This window comes from Mus caroli, unplaced genomic scaffold (assembly GCF_978045245.1).
Source record: "Mus caroli unplaced genomic scaffold, Mus_caroli_1 scaffold_5, whole genome shotgun sequence".
Lineage (NCBI taxonomy): Eukaryota > Metazoa > Chordata > Mammalia > Rodentia > Muridae > Mus > Mus caroli.
In genome coordinates this window covers 128,830,678-128,844,068 of record NW_028227260.1, presented here as the reverse complement: position 1 = coordinate 128,844,068, position 13,391 = coordinate 128,830,678, and the positions used below count along the sequence as shown (strand labels likewise).

The 13,391-nt window shown below is 42.6% G+C and overlaps 1 protein-coding gene and 1 pseudogene across 15 annotated transcripts in view; both read left to right on the top strand.

Moving 5' to 3' along the window:
- Enox2 (ecto-NOX disulfide-thiol exchanger 2) overlaps positions 1 to 13,391 on the top strand; it is a 291,296-nt gene that overhangs the window by 193,576 nt on the left and 84,329 nt on the right. The gene's annotated exons all lie outside the window — the stretch shown is intronic.
- On the top strand, positions 5,413 to 7,770 carry LOC110287147 (BTB/POZ domain-containing protein 18 pseudogene; annotated as a pseudogene).

Genomic DNA, 13,391 nt, shown 5'->3' with positions numbered 1-13,391 from the left:
CAACAGTACTGAGATAAAAGTAAGTCTCATATATTATATTATTCTACTAGCTCTGGCTTATGTTCTGAATGATCTCCCATCCTCTTGTAGATTTGGGACAAAGGGACAGATGATAGTTACTTCTTTTCTCCCTGTATCTTTTGCTAACCTTTCTATGGCCTGTAACAGTGGCGAAAATAGGATATAATTCCTACTCAACTGTACAGGCTTTCATGTTCTTAATGAAAAAATATCCAGGTTACTTTCAACTTTTCCATCCACCTGCCTGTACCAGTTGATTTATATTGGAACACTATCAAATTGCAGTAGATATGGCAAAATTCGTACGTTAAGAACTCTCTGGGTATTTCTCTATCTTTAGTTTGGTATGGGTGTGGGCTTGGCATGCATGTTTAAGTCAAAAGACAGTTTTTGGAGTCAGTCATTTCCTTACACCTTGTTAGGCATGGAGAATCTTGTTTACTGCTGCATGTGTGAAGCTAGCAGGCCTGTAAGTGTCCGGGGATTTCTGTCTCCATCTCATATCTTGCTGTAGGAGTGCTGGGATCACTTAAGTATACTGCGGTGTCTACCTTTATATGGGTCCTAGGGATCCAAAATGATGTCCTCGTACTGATACAGAAAGCTCTTTACCCACTAAGTCATCTCCTCAGCCAAAAAAGCATGGACTTTTTAAAACATGAGCTTGGATTTTGATCCTCTGGCACTTACTTCTATGTAATCTTGAATAAGTTACTTTACCTCTTAGAATCAATATCTATCTATCTATCTATCTACCTTGCATACATATCATACATATGCACATTTACACACATACCTTCATGTGAATGCTCTCTCTCTCTCTCTCTCTCTCTCTCTCTCTCTCTCTCTCTCTCTCACACACACACACACACACCCTACCTATAAATAGAAATGACATATACATACAACTGAAGAGTGCTGTGAGACTTCAGCATAACTAATCTACCAAACACAATTCTTGACATGTAGGGGCCAAATGACAGTACTGGCTTCTGTTACTAGTTTTGGAGCCATTGATAAGATTACTTAAATGTGAGTGACCTGGTTTGCTTCTCACTAAAATGAGAATCATAGTATTCTCTACCTTATAAGGTTGCCAGAATGGTTAGATGCATACAGAATGCTTAGCACCATAATAAGCACGGAGCATGTACTTGGTAAGTTGTAGCTAGTATGTAGAGGTATGCACATCAGGTATTTTGACATATACTTTGGATCTGTATGGTTTTTATAATCTTATTTTAATTGTCTTCCATTTGCCCACTATAGCCTCTCTAATGTAGTGCTTTTATCTAATGAGTAGAACATAAGAATTACTCTTGGCCCAATGACTGCCTGCTGGTTTAGTGAGCAATCCTACCTACCATCAGAAACTCCTCTCAACCCAGAGGCCTGTTATCATGAGATGGAGTTAGAGGGCTTAGTTCTTCATTCTGGTATCTGAGAAAAGGTCCTTTGAAAAGAATTAATTTCCTCTGTAATTATACAGTTGCTTCTTTGAAGTATGTTGCATGCCAAGGAAAGAAAGACCACTCACAGACCTCTAAATCATCATCAAATTGAATCTTATTCTAGTACCAGTCATTAGAGAGGATCTGGAAAGAAAGGGGGAATGAGACTAAACTGTTGAAAATAATACATGTTTTTCAACTGTAACCAGCATGAAATACCCCTGACCTTCAGACTAACTGAAAGATAGAGCTTCCTCTTTCTTGAAAAGGTCGTTTGTACGCATGTGCAGGCATTCCATTGGTCTGTTGCATTTGGGTGAAATCTCCAGTATGACATCTTTTTCAATTGAAGCTGATGCAACATAGCAAGAGATAGAAAGAGACATGGAAAGTGGAGATTCCTTTAACTTGCTTCTCTATCATCCTCTTCATTAGCCATGCACGTCAGAGCTCTTCTGTGCCATGAATGCCCCAGCCGCACTTTCAGTGTAAATTCTGAAGCATTGATCCTGCACAGGAAACCCCAGCTTCATGAGGAAATCCCATTAGGAAAAAGCTTTGCTTTGTTGAAGTTCTTTTATTGCAGTTGATGAAGAGTAAAGAGGTTATTTCTGGAGTATTTTCTTGAAACTAACAAAGACTTCTGGTAGGTCTTCTTTCTCTGCACTATTCTGTGGCATGCCATTTTAAACTATTAATTACTGCATCCTCTGAATTCTTTTGTGTGTGAAGCTTCCAACCTAGGTATCCTAGGTGGTAAGATATATGTGATGCTTCTGAGATTTTCTTTAATATACACATGATAACTACTACATTTTTAAAAATTCACCCTTTTTTATTTCTTCAACAATTTTGTGAGTATTGTACATCATTGCTACCTGTCTGTTTCCCCACGATAATTCTTTCTGTGCCTCCCTCCCTCTCAAATTCATGACCTTTTCTGTAATCATCACAGTTACACACACACACAGGAATTGAAAAGAATAAATTTCAATGGCACGGCTTCCGTGTCATATCTAGAACACACTGTCTCTCAGTAGGCATTCTGGTCCTATGGCTTTTAAAATTGTTGCTCCCCCTGTTCCATTATGTTCCCTGAATCTTGGGTGTGGGAAATGTACTGTAGATATGTCTGTTGGGGGTAGGGCACCATGGCCAATTGTTCTCTTCATTTTGACTGGTTTGTGGATCCGTGTAATGGTCCCTCTTTGCTGTAGTAAGAAGCTTTTCTTTGATGAGTGGTGTCTTAATCAGGGTTTCTATTCCTGCACAAACATGATGACCAAGAAGCAAGTTGGGGAGGAAAGGGTTTATTCAGCTTACTCTTCTACATTGCTGTTCATCACCAAAGGAAGTCAGGACTGGAACTCAAGCAGGTCAGAAAGCAGGAGCTGATGCAGAGGCCATGGAGGGATATTCTTTACTGGCTTGCCTCTCCTGGCTTGCTCAGCCTACTCTCTTATAGAACCCAAGACTACCAGCCCAGGGATGGTCCCACCCACAAGGGGCCTTTCCCCCTTGATCACTAATTGAGAAAATGCCTTACAGTTGGATCTCATGGAGGCATCTCCTCAACTGAAGCTCCTTTCTCTGTGATAACTCCAGCTGTGTCAAGTTGACACAAAAATAGCCAGTACAAGTGGTAAGAGATAATTATCTGTTGGTATAAGAATAAATACTAATAATGCAGTTAAATGGGACATTGCTTTAGGAAACTAGTAGTTCTCCTCTGGGGCCTGTCATATCTTCAGTCATAGGTGATCGCCAAAGTTTATAGTACTAGGCATGAATCTTTCTATTGAATAGGCCTGAAGTTCACTTAAATAGCTATCTGTTACAACCAAGATGAAAGTGCCACTACTATACTATTGAATATCTGTCCAGGCCTGTCATTATTGTGTCTGTAGGCTCTACAACTGGGCAAGACTATTTGTTGCTGTAATTTCCAACCCCAGTAAGCCCGTATAAAAAAACCCGGCAATCCAGTTATTATAATTATAAGCTATAAGTCTAGATTGGACAGATCTAACACTACACTAACTTATTCCCCAGCTGTAAGACCCCTTGCTACTTGCAGTTGCTCCTGGCCATGTAGTTCTGCTCCATCATGGCTTCCTCCTCCTCTTTTTATGTCGCCTCTCCATGCTTTACCCCATTTGGATTGTCCTCAGACAGGAAGCTACAGGATCTGTCCCAGCTCAATTCCTCCAGGTCCTGTGTCCAAAGTGTGTGGTATCTTCAGCACTAGGGTCTTCTCTCAATTGCTGGGAGCTAAGCAAGTGTATTGACAATAGCCTGTATTACTTGTTGAGTCTCTTAGCCCTGTCCACCCACACACACTCAGAGAGATGGCCAAATGGTTATAAACATATGCTGCTCTTCTAAAGGCCCTGAGTTTGCTTTCTAGCACTCACATCTGCCAGCTCCCAGTCTCATGTAACTCCAGCTCCAGGAATCCAGCTATCCTTGAGGGCACCTGCACTCACACGTACTACTCATCTGCATAATTTAGAAAGAAATAATAAAAGAAATCTTTAAATATAGTGAAATAATTTCAATACTGGTTGGTAAGGAGGCATTTCTAGAAGCTCTCTAAGTGATCCCTTGTCACCAAGTGCACCCTGCTATTTCTCTAGGTTGTTTCATGTTGCAATGATATCATAGCAAGAGGATCTTCCAGAACGGTCTCCATTGATAAAGTGTGTCTGTTTATGTTTGTTTGCCAATGTCATGCTGATGTTTGAGTATTTTAAACTATATTCCTGACCTCTGTGGTATTACCCATAGTGATTTGCAAACATGTTTTAGGCAAAATCAAACAAGTTTGCCAAAAGAGTCCTCATAATTTATTAATTCTTCTATTAGCTAAGTATAATTAGTGGTGGAAGAAATAATCATGGAAAATAGTAGTAAGATTAAATTGAAGAAAAAATATGCAAAATTTCACAACAAAATTTGTTGTCTAATTTTAAAGACAACAAATAGTGAGACCCACAATTATGGTCAGGCATTATCATGTAATCAAGAGTGTCATCATATTGAAAAAAATATGATAGAGTTGCAATGCCATTTTGATCATTGTATGATGGGAGGGGTTGTATAATTGAAGTACATTACATACCTTCCCTGCCATTAGGACTTTTCACAACCTAGCAGGGGAAATCTTTCAGGTACCTATTTGACTATTCATAGAAGACAAAATTCCATTTTCCATTAAGAGAGTCACACTAATGGTAAAAATCTCTTAGAAAGGTACAAAATCAGCAGTGTTTCTGGGCTACACACGTGCTCTCAGGCTGAGAAATGTTCAGTTCCTGGAGAACAAATGAGGAGGGTCCCTTACTCAAAACTGGACTATCTCTTTGATATTTAATGTGTACTTATTCTGTGATGATAAATGAATGAAATTGAATGCCATAGACCTTAACTATTAAAAATAAACTTACTGGCGAGGCTGGCAACATGTGGTGTTTAACCTGGGCTGCATGGCCTCAGACCCTTGTCATCATCACTCCCAGTGCATGTGGGTGCTGGAGACCGGCAGTGGCCCAAGGGCGCCAAGGAGAAACTACAGAACCCGTGTGGACAAAGCCAGCGGTGACAGAGAGGGCCAGCCCTGATTTCAGGCCTCCGCTATCACCTTGCTCCATTCCCAGCAACCCTCAAGCCGAAGAACCCTCTTCAAAGAAGTTGGGCCTGGGGGCCCCAGGCGTGCGGGCGTTGACCTGCGTTGCAGGACCTTCTGTGCTGCCATTTCCCCAGTAATCCTCCTTTTCTTGTTTCTGGAGTGGGAGGGGATTGCTGAGGCTGTGGGGCCAACCTCTGCTGCTTGGCTCAGCCTTGAGGCTTGAGGCTGGACATTGAGAGGAGACCAAGCAAGCAGACAAGAGGACCGGAGGAAAGTGAGGACGACAGGAACAAATTCTACTGCAGAACAATTCCAGTTTTGGTATGAACTATTTGGACTCTTCAGTGCTACCTGACAGAAAACTAATGGTACTAACGGTACCGGAAAAAGAACGCACAGTTGTACGGAATCTGAATCAGGAAAACCTAGAAGGTTTATTAACCAAATACAACATGTGCTCTCCTGCCACTTTCAAAATCCTGTACAGGAACCCCCGGTTCCTCCGGGTAGCTTTTCTACAGCTTCATCACCAGCAGCAGAGTGGTGTCTTTGGTGATGCCCTTCTGCAGGCAGAGGGTGAGGCTGTCTCAGCCCACTGCTGCATCCTGTCTGCCTGCAGTCCCTTCTTCACAGAACGCTTGGAGCGGGAAAGGCCAGTTCAGGGTCGGAAGATTGTACTGGAGATGGGAGGCCTAAAGATCCAGACACTAAGGAAGCTTGTGGACTTCCTGTATACGTCAGGGATGGAAGCATCTCAGGAAGAAGCCCAGGATGTGCTGTCTGCTGCCCATCAGCTCTGAGTGTCAGAGCTGGAAACCCTTCAGCTAGAGGGTGGGAAGTTAGTAAAGGTTCCACAGGGCCGAAGACTAAACAGAGAGTGCCTACAACCACCAAGTGATGCACCAATCTCTGCCAGAGTGGTGGGACCCTAGAGCCGCCCTCAAACTCTACTGCCTGTCACTCAGACCCCTAGTCCTCTTGGGGCAGTGAGATTGAAGTCCTTAGGGGAAGAAGAGGGGGCTCACCAAAAGACCAACCTGCCAAATGCAGATAGCTTGTCAGACACTCAGCTCAAGAAGAAAGCCAGAGTTTGCCTGATTCAAGAAAGCAGCTCATCTCCATCAAGCCAGAGAGAAGGACCCAAGGAAAACAAGAGTAACCCTGGTCCTACAGCACTTCCCAGCTTGTACCCTTCTGTGGATGAGCAACTGTTGCCCAGAAAGGTCAGGCTGAGTCGCTCAATTCCTTCACCCCATGTCTATACATCTACACCTTCCAGCATATTAAGTGGTCCCAGCTCAATGCCCACAGCCCCTGGCCGGCGTCTTTGGAGGCAGAGAACTGTAAGTAAAGCAGCACAGGGTATGCATAAGCAGAAACCTGGGAAGTCAGTCCTCTACAGAGCACTCCAGCCCCACCTGATGTTGGGAAGATGGGTGGGAACAAGAAGCAGAGCCCTGAATTCAGAGCCCCTACCTCCAGCTCTGTAGAGGAGGGGCAGGTTGGAAGAGTAAAACTTATGAAGATTGTCAATGGTACCTGCTGGGAGGTGGTACAGGAGCCTCCCCTCAGAAACACTCAAGATAGCTCCCAGATCCTAGAACCCTCGGATGTAGAAGAGCCTCCTGGAACTCTGCTGTCCTCAGTTAATGAGCAGGAAATATCTGCTAGAATACAACTGTGTCAGGACTCCCCAGAGAGCCCTAGGCTTCAAGACATTCTGCTCTCTGCTAGCTACTCCCCAGACCACCCTGTGGTGAAGTTAGAGTTTGGGTCCAGTCCATTGCTGACAGGGAAGGAATTTGACCTGAATATTGACTGCAGAGAGCCCTACACATTCGACACAACCTTGCTTGGCCAACCTTGTGAGGCTGAGCAGTATTGAATCACAAGTGCCGCAGCTACTGGAAGAGATTTTGGATTTTATGCTGTGTGGCTCAGATGTTGAGCCACTGGTAGGATCTTTGGAGAGTCCTGGGGCTGAAGGCTGCAGAACCCCAAGTTATCACCTGTCAGAAACAGGAAAGAATTGGATTGAAGGGGAAGAATGGTGTTTGCCAGACATGGAACTCTGGCCCAGAGACCTCACAGGATTGGAAAAGGAATCAGTTAGTGAGAACAAAGAGCCAGTTGAGCCCTTTAGTCCCCTTGTCATGGGCTCTGAGAACACAGAATCATTTGAGCCCCTTAGTTCCCTTGTCATGCCCTCTGAGGTGAGTAGAGAGGCACTTTCACTAAGAGGCTCTTGGACTCCAGACCTTGAAATTACCAGCTCCCAGCCACTGGATGGTCAGGGAGAAAAGCTTCTCCACCTCGATTCCTCTGACCCTTCGCAGAGATCTTATAATGATCTCTCTCCTCCATGCTCGAACTGGGCAGAGACAGGTCTGGAAGTGTCCCTAGGCATGGATGACGTATTGTGTCCTGTTCCCAAGGCAGTCAGAGAAGTGTCTGCCAAGCCTGAACAGCTGGACAGTTCTGAAGATAGATGTGATAGACGGGACAGTGGAAAGGAAGCTGGGGCCCACTAGTGTCCCCTCTGTTTGGCCTGACCCTTCCTCAGAGTCAGAAACTGAGGCAGGAGGACAGGTTAGAGCTCCTGGGAGGGTGATAACTGTTCATCAACAGAAGGCTTTCTTGGCAGAAAAGCAAGCACCTCCTCAGAACTGATCTCCCCTCCTCAGGTTTCCGCACCAGGCAGAAGTCAAATAGCAATACCATGGATAGAAAATTATGAACAAAGCTGTTTCTTTGTAATCCATTTTTCAGTGACAAAACTATGTGGTACCCAACTCAGGTCATAAGAATAGTTATGAGTAGGCCTCTCAGTTCATGAGACATCTTATAGTCACTGAAAATTCAGGAAGACTTCAAGCACTGTTTGTGGTTGTATTCAAAGAAGGTTTGAGAAGGAATGAAGCCATGTTAGGTAGAACACTGAAATGAGTGGGATCTCTAAATTGCCCAGGCTGGCCTTGAACTTTGACTTCTACCTCAGCCTACTGTAGCTAGTGTTACAGGCTTGTGCCTCTAAGCCCAGCCTATGGGGCTTACTCACTGCCTGTATGGGACGTCAAGGAAAAGCTGCCACAGAAGCCAGAAAGATGTTACTTCCATGACCACTTCCGAGAAGTAGATTAAAAGTAGTTGCTTAAAAAATAAACTAAAATAAACTTACTGACATGAATAGAATAATGCAAACACAGACCATTGCATTGAAGGATTCCTTCTATGCCTATGATGGAAACAAATTGGATAATTTTTAATCCCATATCATCCTCTAGGAATTATATTTGCTAATGGAATGTAAATATCATTGGTGAAGAAACCGTAGAGATGAATCATTATAATAAATGTTCACATAAAGAGCATCAGATTTTAAAAGCTACATTATTCTATTGCCTAAATCAAGTCAAGCAGGCTTTCCTTCTCTGCATGTAGTCATAGGCCTTTGAGTGCAGTGATCGGAATGCTAATTCCTCCTGGGTAGTGCTTAGTTGGTACTACTGTTACAGACGCTTTCTGGGAACCTAACAGGGTTCTCCTGTGGAGGTTCTCTTAGCCCATTTGAGGAAGATTCATCATTCCTTATATGTTATTATCCCTTGTGTTGTTTGGTTTTTATATGCCCCAGTACAGGGGAATGCCAGGGACAAGAAGTGGGAGTGAGTGGGTAGGGGAGCAGGGCGGGGGGCGGGGTATAGGGAACTTTCAGGATAACATTTGAAATGTATATAAAGAAAATATCTAATAAAAAAAATAAGAGACTCCTGCTACAGACTCACTAACACCAGCTGGTATAGGAGAAATAATGCAGAGCAGTGCCATGATTGTGCAGTCCCCATCCAGTGCACCTTCTATTCTCACCCTGAACTCTGATACTTGCCAAATATTCGACACATGTAGGAAACCTATTAAGCTTGAAGCTTTGTCTGTATGTGGTAGAGAAGAGCTTGGCTAGGTATCAGACATTCATTCACCTCACTCATTAGCCTCATGCCCTAAATTAGTTCTTGACACGTGCTTATTATATACCAAACATATATAAACATGCAGTCTGTTATACTTTATTCCTAGAAGACTAGCTCCATTCCCACATAGGTCGAGCAATGTACTGGTATCCTGAAATACATCAACCTCAATTCTCCTCTCTGATGAGCTTAACTGGACTTTAAGAATCCCTGCTAAATTGCTTTGTGACTCTGTCATTGAATACAGACTACAGACTCTAGGTTAGACTGTAAGCATCAAATTAATTTTATTGCAAAGGTCAGGCTGCTCTCCTAGTGTTCTGTTGTGCTTGAAGGTTAGTCCTTGCATGCTTGGCCAGAACTTTCCTGTCTGGGTTGTATTCAAAACAGATTTCAAGATATAGCCAGATTGAAAACCAGACATTTGGGGATAAAAGGCTCTGGACTCTGACCCCTTGGAAATAACAAGCAGCTACAGTGATTCCAACTGCGTATATTATATAGCATAATCTCCTGGAGATGATGGGCATTATGCTCAACACCTTTTGCTCCCAAAGCAAATGCCTGTTCATCTTTTCCACCTAGCTGCTCATGTCAGAGTTAAGAAATATTTCTTGCCAAAGGACTTCTTTTTTTTTTTTTAAATATTTTTATTACATATTTTCCTCAATTACGTTTCCAATGCTATCCCAAAAGTCCCCCATAGCGCCCCCCACTTCCCTACCCACCCATTCCCATTCTTTTGGCCCTGGCATTCCCCTATATTGGGGCATATAAAGTTTGCAAGTCCAATGGGCCTCTCTTTCCATTGATGGCTGACTAGGCCATCTTTCGATACATATGCAGCTAGAGACAAGAGCTCCGGGATTCTAGTTAGTACATCATGTTGTTCCAACAATAGGGTTGCAGATCCCTTTAGCTCCTTGGGTACTTTCTCTAGCTTCTCCATTGGGAGCCCTGTGATACATCCAATGGACCTGGAGGGCATCATCTTGAGTGAAGTAACACAATCACAAAAGAACTCACACAATATGTATTCACTGATAAGTGGATATTAGCCCAAAACTTAGGATACCCAAGATTTAAGATACAATTTGCTAAACGCATGAAACTCAAGAAGAATGAAGACCAAAGTGTGGACACTGTGCACCTTCTTAGAATTGGGAACAAAACACCCAGGGAAGGAGTTACAGAGACAAAGTTCGTAGTGGTGATGAAAGGATGGACCATTTAGAGACTGCCGTATCCAGGGATCCATCCCATAATCAACTTCTAAACGCTGACACCATTGCATACACTAGCAAGATTTTGCTGAAAGGACCCAAATATAGCTGTCTCTTGTGAGACGATGCTGGGGCCTAGCCAAAGGACTTCTAAGCTCGCTTGTCTCTGAGAAGTGACGCCCCTGGGAAAGCAAGACCTATCAGTGGAGTCTGACTCAAAAAAAAGATATAATCACATTCAGATAACCAGATACCTCCATCCTGGTTCCATTTAACCTTCATCTGTCTTCCCAAGTTAACACAGGCTTAGTCTTAACAGCTCACCTGCTCTGCCAGCCCTATTATGAGTCCATGTACTCCTGACATATGTTTTTAATACACTCATCAATTCAAATTCTACAAAAGCATTCATATAATTACTTGTCATTTATACATCCTAAAAAATCTACTTGGGCTTTTTATGGAATCTTGTTTGGCCTTTACTTTTGCATGAATTTGCCTCCTCCTACCTTTTAAGTTCCCTTAGCAAAGGACTTCATTCTTCTGAGAGTTTTCTGCTTTTCCCATGTCTCTCAGCAACTAGAAAACAGTGCTATAGTGTCTCAATAAGTATATGTCCATTTATTTGTAACTAGAGAACAATCCAAATGGATTATACTGGTTTCAGAACTCAGGTATATCATTCTCTTCTTACAAGTAAAATTTTATCTTTGAGGTTACATTGTACTCTTCAGAAGTAAAACACTTCCACAGTTCTGTGCTAGGAGCTACAATACATTTGCCAAGTGCAATGGTTACGGATGATATGCCTTTCACCGTAGTTGAGAGGGGACTGAAAACCAGGGCTCACTGCATTCCCTAAATGTGCCCTCTTGAAATCACAGCCCCAAAGCCCCTATGTCAGCTCTCTTTATAACCCAAATCCTGTTCTGTGATGGTGGTGCCAGCTCTTCTCGTTTTCGCTTAAACTCTTTAAACTCTCCCTGCCTTTCTGTTTCCCTCAGCAGAGCTCATCAATATCTATCTGCTTTCCAGGGATGTTTTGAGGACAATGCTGATAAGAAAACACTCTATGAGGGAATATTGATGACATTTGTTTTGTAGGCACAAAGAAGAGGGCACTCCGTAGTAATTGGGGGCCATGGTTAGCTACCCGACCACCCATTATCATTAGTACTCAGATCGAATCTAGTGTGTCATAATAATGCAGCTTGGGCTACACATGGAGACTGGGAATTTATTCTCATGTGTCAATTGTTAGCCTCAACAAGCTGTTTGAACATATTCCAAATAGAGTTGTATGCATGCCTTTTGTTTTTCCTCCTTTCTTTGTTTGGAAATCTAATATTTACCCGCTGCTTCTCCTATTTCCTCCTTTTATACTGCATCTTAAAATATTGTGTTTATTCCTTCTTAAGCTTTATTTCTAAATGAACATCTAGGCCACAGACGATGTATTTAGAACAGTTAAAGTAGCAAAGTCCAATTTACGCATGGTGGCCGATTTTATCACTGGGCTTTATTAATGGACCTCATCCTGGCCACATTGAACTTCTTTCCCTATGCATTTGTGTAAAAGCCCTTGCCTACCTCATTAACCTCTTTGACTGGTGTTAACTCATTCCTGGGCATTTGTTGCCATAATTGCAGTTGTCACTCAGCTGGAACCCCATGCTGGCTCCTCTGTGGGCCATATGGGGCTAGCTTATTTGTTCCAGGCATCAGCTGTTAGGCGGAGGGCAAGAGACTAACAACCTCTGAGGTCAAACAGCCAGCCTGTCCTCTTTGCTTTAGTCCTGTCTTTCTGTTTATCTGTTTATATATTTATTCATCTGTCTATCTACTTATTGCAGCAGATGGGCCTGTGGCTATCTGGCCCAAGGGCTGGAAACATGTGGGTACATGACTGTTCTTCATCCTTTCTCATCCACTCTGGGCACCAAAACAGGTACCCTAACTCCATGTTCAAGAATATGATCAATAACTCCTCTCCATTGTCTGAATCTCTTCCTTCAACACCCAAGGCTGCTGTGGGGAATTGTTTGAAACTTCTGTCTGTTGACAGAAACAGTTTCCAGCAGTTGTATGGAACATCTCTTGTGTGTGTTTCTGCCCATTTGCAGATTTGATTATATCCTTTGCAGAAAGGTAAACAGCAGCTTACCACTGCTTGCTTGTTTTCGCATAGATCTTTCAGGAGACATTCTCCTTTAAAAAACAAATTGGAAATGCTATACAAATGGCTATGTCCTATCCTACAGGCAAAAGTCAGGTCTTGCAGAAAGTTCCTCAGGCACAAAGTGATCAAGTGCTAAGCACATCTTACATTCATTTCTGTTTCAGACAGCAGCACTGTCCTAGTACTTCTATAGACCAGAGCCAAAACAACATGCACATGCACAGACTGAGCAAGAATAATAGTTATTGAACCAAGTATAAGAGTGGAAAATTTCCACATAGGCCAGAAACATAGCACAAGAGAAGACATTTTAAGTTTGCCCGTGTTATTGCCAGTTTTGGTTTAAGAAGCCCACAAAGACTAATATGCAAATTAGGCCTTTGCTCATAAAATTCCTGAATAGCCTTTACCTTGACTTTAATAGAATTGATATTATCAATGCTATCAACAGTATCAGAACAGCAGCACAACTGATAACTTACATTCCCACAGTACTTTACAGCTTTCCAAATCTGTTTACAGTTGACATCTCCTATGTAACTATCTCAACAACCCCATAAGATTGTTGTAATTATTGTCTGTGCTTTTATGTTTAAAAAAACAAAACCTAGACCCAGAGACATAGTCATTAGTGACTTGCACAAGATTACATAAGTAGTAAATGATACTGTCTTCTGACTCCAATCTTCTAAGGTACTCACATTAAGCAATACACTGTGTCCTGCCATCATGCAATCCAGCCCACTGCTACCTATGTTCCCAAATCTCCCCTGGAATTCTGGGTAAATGAATTCACACCCTGCTGGGATTCACTTGAAAAGAAAAAGGAAAGTAACCACATTACTAGGGAATTAGTGCCTTCACATGTGGATTTACTGCTAAATGATATCTTTGGCACTTCTGTTTGTTCCTAGATTG